Source organism: Protobothrops mucrosquamatus, unplaced genomic scaffold (genome assembly GCF_001527695.2).
Source record: "Protobothrops mucrosquamatus isolate PMUCROS unplaced genomic scaffold, P.Mucros_1.0 scaffold2355, whole genome shotgun sequence".
Classification (NCBI taxonomy): domain Eukaryota; kingdom Metazoa; phylum Chordata; class Lepidosauria; order Squamata; family Viperidae; genus Protobothrops; species Protobothrops mucrosquamatus.
The window spans coordinates 118,605-126,541 of NW_015388433.1; positions in this window are offsets into that span (position 1 = coordinate 118,605).

Below are 7,937 nucleotides of genomic sequence, written 5' to 3' on the forward strand. Positions count from 1 at the left end.
TGACTCCTGCTCCTCACACAGCTGAGCTTCATCAGAAACACGACTGGAGGGGCCAGGCTCTTCATCAAGCCGTGAGTCTTGTAATTCATCAGAGCCTCCCTCTGACCCTGATGGCCCCTCAACAGCCTCCTCCACCTCCTCCTCAGATTCCTCCGACTCAGCTGTTGGGAACACAGGCTGGCACGGAATCACAACAGATGTATTGCTACCATAGCAATAGCATTTAGACTTATATACCTCTCCATAGTGTTTTACAGCCCTCTGAAAGTGGTTTACAGAGTCAGCATATTGCCCCCCAACAATCTGGATCCTCATTTTACTGACCTCGGAAGGATGGAAGGCTGAGTCAAACTTGAGCCGGTGAGAATAGAACTACCGAACTGCTAGCAGCCAGGAGTCAGCAGAAGTAGCCCGCAGTACCACATTCTAACCACTGCTCCACCATGGCTCAATTGTATCGTTCTTATACAACTTTCCTCTCCTTTCAATTTGACCCAAATTATTCTTTTATTTTCATTCACTTCATTCTTCTAGAGTAGGGCTTTTCAATCGGTGGTACGTGTACCACTTGTGGTACATTAATGAGTGGCAGATGGTACGCAGCTCTGCTTAGCCAAGTGTAGTGGGGGAGGGAAAGAGCCAGCACAGGCAAGGACTTACAGTGAGAGAGTCCTCTGGAGCTGCAAAGGCCCCAGGCTCACTTCTGGCTCACCCTCCCCCATGAGAAAGGAGGAGGGGGTGGAGACAGGAGAGGCTATAAAAGGAGGCAGTTTGGGCAGGAGAGGGAGAGAAAGAAAAAGCAGCAGCCTTGGGAGGAGGTGGAGTCAGCTGCACGGAGGAGGAGGAAGAGGAGGAGGAATCAAGCAGGCTGAGGAATCAAGCAGGCTGGCCATGAGCCGATCTACAACTGCTGTGGCAGCCACCTGTGCTGGCAGCAGCAAACAGGCAAGAAATGCAGCCGGGGAAGGATCGCCCTCCAAGAGGAATGAAAAAAGGCAGCAATGGCTGGAGGTGAGGCACGAGGGAGGGAGATGGAGAGTGGAAGGATTCTTATGTGCTTTTGTGACTTTGAAGTTCTGGGATTTGTGCAATGTGGGCTTTGTGTTCTTACGAAGTGTTTGGCAATTTCTATTTGGCTGATGTCTCATGTTAGCTTCTATTGCTCTGCTGTTGTTAGCTGTAAGTTTTGCTGCAAGGGATTTTGAAGTATTTTTCTCCTGAATAGATTTTTCCTGTAGCATTCATTTACTTATGAATGGAGCCATTTGGGGAGGCTGCCTTAGCCTGCAGCCAGTACTTACATTTTTTTTCTTCCTTAAGTGCAGGCTGCGCTCCTTACTTTCCTTTCTAGCCAGTAGCTAATTTTTAAAGGGGAATGTGCCTTTTTAAGCTAGTTCACTCAGCAGCTTGTCTTTTCTGTCTCTGGAGGCCTTTCCTTGTTTGATCAATATATGGAAGAGGGAAAATATGGGGGGGGTTTTCAAATTCTTCCTTCAGAAGGAGATGGGAATGAGAAAAAGGGAGGCAGGGAAGGGAGGGAGGAAAGGAAGTCCCGCCTTAGCACTTGGCCACCAGCAGCTCTGCCATTGACTTTGCTTGTCAAAAGGTTGCAGAAGGGGATCACATGACCCTGGAACACTGTGACCATTATAAATATGAATCAGTTGCCAAGCATCCAAATATAAATCACATGACCCGGGGCATGCTGCAATGGTCATAAGTGTGAAAAATGGGCATAAATCATTTCAGTGCAATTGCAACTTTGAACAGGTTTTTTTTTTTTGGTCATCAAGTTTTTGACACCTTGCTAGGTGGTACTCAAATATTGCCATATCCTAAAAGTGGTACAATCGGTAAAAAAGTTGAAAAGCCCTGTTCTAGAGGCTACTTATTTAATTCTCTTCATCCATTTCCAGTGTTTTATTTCCATCAAAATTGCTCTGGATTCCTTATCCCCAGTTACATTTTTTTCAACTTTTTTCTTCTTGCATAGTTTGTACAATATCTTTCTCTTGTTCAGGCTTTTTTTTCAGGATTTATTCTCTTGCATGCTTGTTTCTCATCCTCATCCTCTTTCACTTCATCATTCTTAAGCATCCTTTTTCTTACTTGCCATTACTCTAATTCCACGCAAAAATCTTTTTTTTTCTTTTTGCTACATCTGTTATGTATTTTCATTATATGTTTCAGGATGGATAATTTATCTGAATCCAAGCAGAACTACTAATCTCTAGTGCATACAAAACTACCAGGGAAATCTGTGAAGATTAATTTTGTATGAAAAAGCGTTCAAACATTTAACTCCCCAATGAACTGTTGAAATGATACTGCTTCGGTGACAATTAGATCTCAGTCTCAACCATATAGTTTGTTACTGAGCATTCAAAGCCATTGCAAAATAATTTAATGGGGCATTCAACAACCAATGTTTATCATAAGACTAGAATACAATAGCAATAGCATTAAGACTTATATATCATTTTACAGTGCTTTACAGCCTTCTCAAAGTGGTTTACAGAGTCACCATATTGCCCCCAGCAATCTGGGTCCTCATTTTATCAACCCCAGAAGGATGGAAGGCTGAGTCAACCTTGAGTGCATCAGGATCGAACTCCTGCATTCTAACCACTGCATCACTACAACTCTAAAACCTATAAATAAAGACATGAACACACAAAGGTGTTCCTCATAGGTGTCAGAAACTTGAAAAAAGATACCCTTACAGGTAAGGATAAGCTTGGAGGGTAAGCTTACAGGTAAGGCTTTATATTCTCAAAAAATGTCTGAGGCTCAGAAGAAAAGCATGGGGGCCAGTGGTGGGATTCAAATATGTGAACAACCCGTTCTCTGTGTGGATGTCGCTTCCATTCTGAGCCTGAGCAACAAAAAATTAGCTACCAGTTCAGCCGAAGTGGTGCGAACTGGCTGAATCCCACCACTGATGGGGCACACATCTGATTTTCTCTCCCCATTTGTCCTCTCTATAAAAAATCTTTGATAACTGACAGCGTCTCCACTGAGGTGTGTAGGAGTTAATGATAAATAAAAGAATTGGACATCACTAAATACTGCAATTATCAAGAAATGTCATCAAGCTCCATAAAAGGCTCTGGGGAGTAAGGTGGTCAGGGGACTTTATTCTTGTCCTCTAACATATATTCAGACATATATGAATATATGTCCTCTAACATATATTCATATATTCACAAAAACAATGAGCTTGTGTTTGTAAGGGAATATCATTACACCCAATGCTTCTACCGCTGATATTTATCATTCATATGTCAATACTTCCCTCATTAGTGATAATTGATAGATTATTGATATTAAAATAGCCAGTAACCTGAAATTCAGTTTACCCTCTTGGTTATTATTTCAATCATTATTTTTGTCTGTCTCACCCTGCTATCATTCTGATTTTTTGTTGAGCACCAAGATTTGATGGGAAATTCTCCACATGTTTATTTGGACATGACAAAACTCTCATATTGAGATTCAATATGGTAGGGCTGGAGATCTCAGGGGCTAGAACTAGTAACTCAGTTAAAATTGGGATCACTAGATTTTTTTTAAAAAAAATAACAAATAGAAGGCTGTCTCTAATTCTGTGGCAGTGTAAACTCAATCTGTAAAAGAGAGACAGACAGACAATATTAGGAAACCATTGTTTAACAACAGGTATAACTATAAGCTTTAATATATTTGCTTCTGTTGCGGGCTGGGGGGTGCATTCTGCCTTTAAGAAGATGTCTCTCCTCTTCTCCTTTAGGGAAATATAATATTCTGCCTCTTTTAATATTCCTCAAAATATTTCATTCTCTGGAGAGGGGAGCTTCCCACACTTCTTTTAAATAAGCTCATTTAAATTAAAACCTAAATTAAAACCTAAATTCTAAAAGAATTAGAAACAGTGCCCAATTAAGAACTCAATTTTCCCCCTCCCAAAATGCTCTAACACTCAGCTATTTCAGAATTCCTTTGTTTCTCCAACTATAAAAACTTTAATATTACTGTAACAATTCCAATTTTTCTGATGAGAACAATACCTCTGTGACTTCATAGAGTTTTAGTTTTTTTATTCATGGTTAATAAGCTGACTTTTTCATCCTGCACCTTAAGCCCTCATAGTACCTAGCCAACTTTGGCTGAACTCAAAATGTTAACCAAGCTTGGATTATTTTTGCACTTGACTGGGATATCACCAAAAAATCCTAGAATTATAGGCTACACTGACAAATTGAAAAAAACATCAAAGAAATCAGCAGCAAACCATTTAAATATTGTTGCTAAGAAAAATATTTATTTTGTTTCCAAATCATCTCCTGCACTACTGAACTTCCTTTTTGTGTTTTGTTAAATATTTTTATAAACTGTGATAAACCCGTATCCTATTTCATGACATTACTTGGAGTCTTAGCTTTTTAGAGAAATGGGGATTATATACCCTTAACTTTTTCTCTGTTTTATTCACTTTGTGTTCTCAGCTGCTCAGACAAATATTGAAATGCTGGTGGTAAGCAACATTTATAAAAAGTGTCAGGAAAAAGGTAGGTTTTTTTTAGGAAAAAGAGAAGCAGTAATCAGTATTAAGTTCTTATTACTGCCAATTCAATAATTTTTCCCTAATTTCTGAAAAAGACAATTATTTTTGTTCACTTCAGCTATTTTAAACACAACTGAGACTGTATTCAAGACTTTCAGCACCTTTAGCAAAAAATATATATATATATCACATACACCTGTTTGGAGAACTGGCTATTCACATAATTATCCTAATAGTCAGAAAAGAAATTGCTGAGTCATTTGCTTTCATACCTCTGTGCATGGAGAATTGTTTTTGTGTTTGTGCTTCCTTGTTTGGAAAAAGAAAGTATACATCCTTAAGGTAACCTTGCAATACTAATCTTAACTTTTCATAAGAATTGAACAATATAGCCAATCATGGTATTAGATCTGATGAAAATTCTTCTGGTTTGTGAAGATAATGAAAAATGAAATCTAAATGTGTTGAAATCAATTTCTTCATTCTTATATTAATGGGAAAAAATTAAAAATGCTGGATCCCATTATCAAAAGGAACCTTATTTAAGTATACAACTTGCCTTCAAACTGTAGGCTCAGAATTTTCACATATTCCTTTATATGTCACTAAAAGGGCAATAAGATAAGCTCTAAAAATCAACAATTGCATGTTACTGTATCTTGTTTATATTTGCTTTTCAACAGCTTGCACTTGAAAGATAAAGAACAAAAGTCACATAAAGGGCATTGCTTAAACAGAAGTCTCAGGTTTGGAGATTAAGATACAAACAGCATGTCGTATGCAGTACTTTCTTGTACATTTTTCTTCTATTAAATCTCAACTCATCTTGGAGCAAAAGTAGGGCAATCATCCTGGGATGGACTATGAAGCTGAAAGATGATGGAAGGAAAGGTTAAACTATTTGTCTTTATTAGCCTTTATTCACTTGGACACAATGGTGGAGGGTTCACAGAATTTTGATTGCCATATGTTTCAAGCCTTAGAGATAAGAAAGAATTAAGACTTGAACACTGGGCGCTATCTAATAAAATGAAATTCAATGGTGAAAAAAGTAAGGTTCTACATTTAGGCAAGAAAAACCAACTGCACAGGTATAGTATAGGGGGTACCTTCTCAATAGTAATAACTGTGAGAGGGACCTCGGAGTCCTAGTGGACAATCACTTAAATATGAGCCAGCAGTGTGCTGCAGCTGCCAAAAAGGCCAACACAGTGCTAGGCTGCATTAACAGAGGGATAGATTCAAGATCACGTGAAGTATTAATACCACTTTACAATGCCTTGGTAAGGCCACACTTGGAATACTACATCCAGTTTTGATCACCATGATGTAAAAAAGATGTTGAGACTCTAGAAAGAGTACATAGAAGAGCAACAAAGATGATTAGGGGACTGGAACCTAAAGCATATAAGGAACGGTTGCTGGAATTGGGTATGTCTAGTTTAATGAAGAGAAGGACGAGGGGGGACATGATAGCAGTGTTCCAGTATCTCAGGGGCTGCCACAAAGAAGAAGGAGTCAAGCTATTTTCGAAGGTGCCTGAAGGCAGGACAAGAAGCAACAGATGGAAACTAATCAAGGAGAGAAGCAACCTAGAACTAAGGAGAAACTTCCTGACAGTTAGAACAATTAACCAGTGGAACAACCTGCCTCCAGAAGCGGTGAATGCTCCAACAATGGAAATTTTTAAGAAGAGACTGGATGGCCATTTGTCTGAAATGGTATAGGGTTTCCTGCCTGAGCAGGGGGTTGGACCAGATGACCTCCAAGGTCCCTTCCAACTTTATCATTATTATTATTATTATTATTATTATTATTATTATTATTATTATTATTATTATTATTATTATTATTATTATTATTATTATTATTATTATTATTATTATTATTATTATCCCATAGCTGGTCTGGTCTAATGAAGAATAAAATGGTGCTTGCTGTTTCACAAAAAGAAACCAACAAAAGTGATAATTGAATTTCTTTTCAGGAGTGCTTCTCCAGCATATCTGAAGACTGTGACAGCTTAGGAGACGGACCTTGCAATTTCATATTTTGTTCTCGGCTATTTTCCTGCCCCCCTCATTCATTGCCTGAAGTGGTTATCCAGCTTTATCTACTAGTAAGGCCAACTCTGCATCTCCCACCTCTTTTTTTTCAATACTGTGTAAATGGGGAAACATGACATAAAAGGGTCCTCAAAACATCATTGATCTCAACCGAGCTGCCAAATAAATTAGGCTAAATGCTTTTGCACATATTAAGAGAGAAGTTTTAAGAAAAGGCCAGCAGTCATATCTGCCAACTTCTCCACAACATTCCTGACTGATCTTTGTCATGTAAGTGGGCTATTTGTCATTAGGAATAACCCATAATTGGCGAAAAGGGGTTACATCAGTAACCAATTTTTTAGAAAGCCAATTGCAGATGAATGAATCAGTTACAAATAAGATAAAGTCAATTGCAGATGAGTGAATTACTCAAAACAAGTCGTGATGAGAGAGAAATGCAGAGGGTCAATAAATGAAGGGTCAGGAAAATGCTTTTCAGAGTCATTTTTGCTCCTACTGGGTGCTTAGTGTTTCAGTCTGCTTCCTCACAAAAGACTCACATGCAAGATTTTTTTTTTAAAAAAGAAAAAACCCCAGAACAGATTTTGATGTTCCCCTATGAATACTAAACTGATTTGCCACACTTTTTGCTCTTATTCTTACTGAAGAATCCTATACTCATCACATGGACATCTTCAAGACTTTACAGGAAAAGTTCCTGTCTTCCCTTTTTAGTCAAAACCAGGAATTGCCATCCCACCTCCACTGTGATCAGATACCTAGACTCAAATTTTATAGACAGGAAAGACCACTACCCAATTGCATGTATCTACTTTTGGCTAACGCTATGCCATTTTTCTCCTCCAATATGGCATAATTTTTTTACTGATACATTTCATTTGGTTAGACATTGATATGATTCATGGATCTGACCCCTGAATGAGTTTGTCCATGCACACACACACACACACACACACACACACAGCCTGCCTACATAGAAATTCTCTGGAGCATTAGCTATATTTTCACGCTTGGGATGAAAAATGCCAAGTCCAGTTGTTAATCCCCTAATGATCTTAATTTCTCTTATCTTTGCCGAGATCTTTGCAGGAAATATCTGCAGCTGATGTTCTTTGTGGTGACTCTGAATCCCTCTTGGCATGGGTTAATTGAATGGACATATTTCATTAAACAAAGCCTTCACCATCTGTTCTCTTCCAGTTATGAATGCAAAAAGAACACATGTGTGTGCACGCATACATCGAGAATACCGTATTTATCGGCGTATAACACGCACTTTTTCCCCCTGAAAATAGGGGGCAAATGATGTGTGCGTGTTATACGCC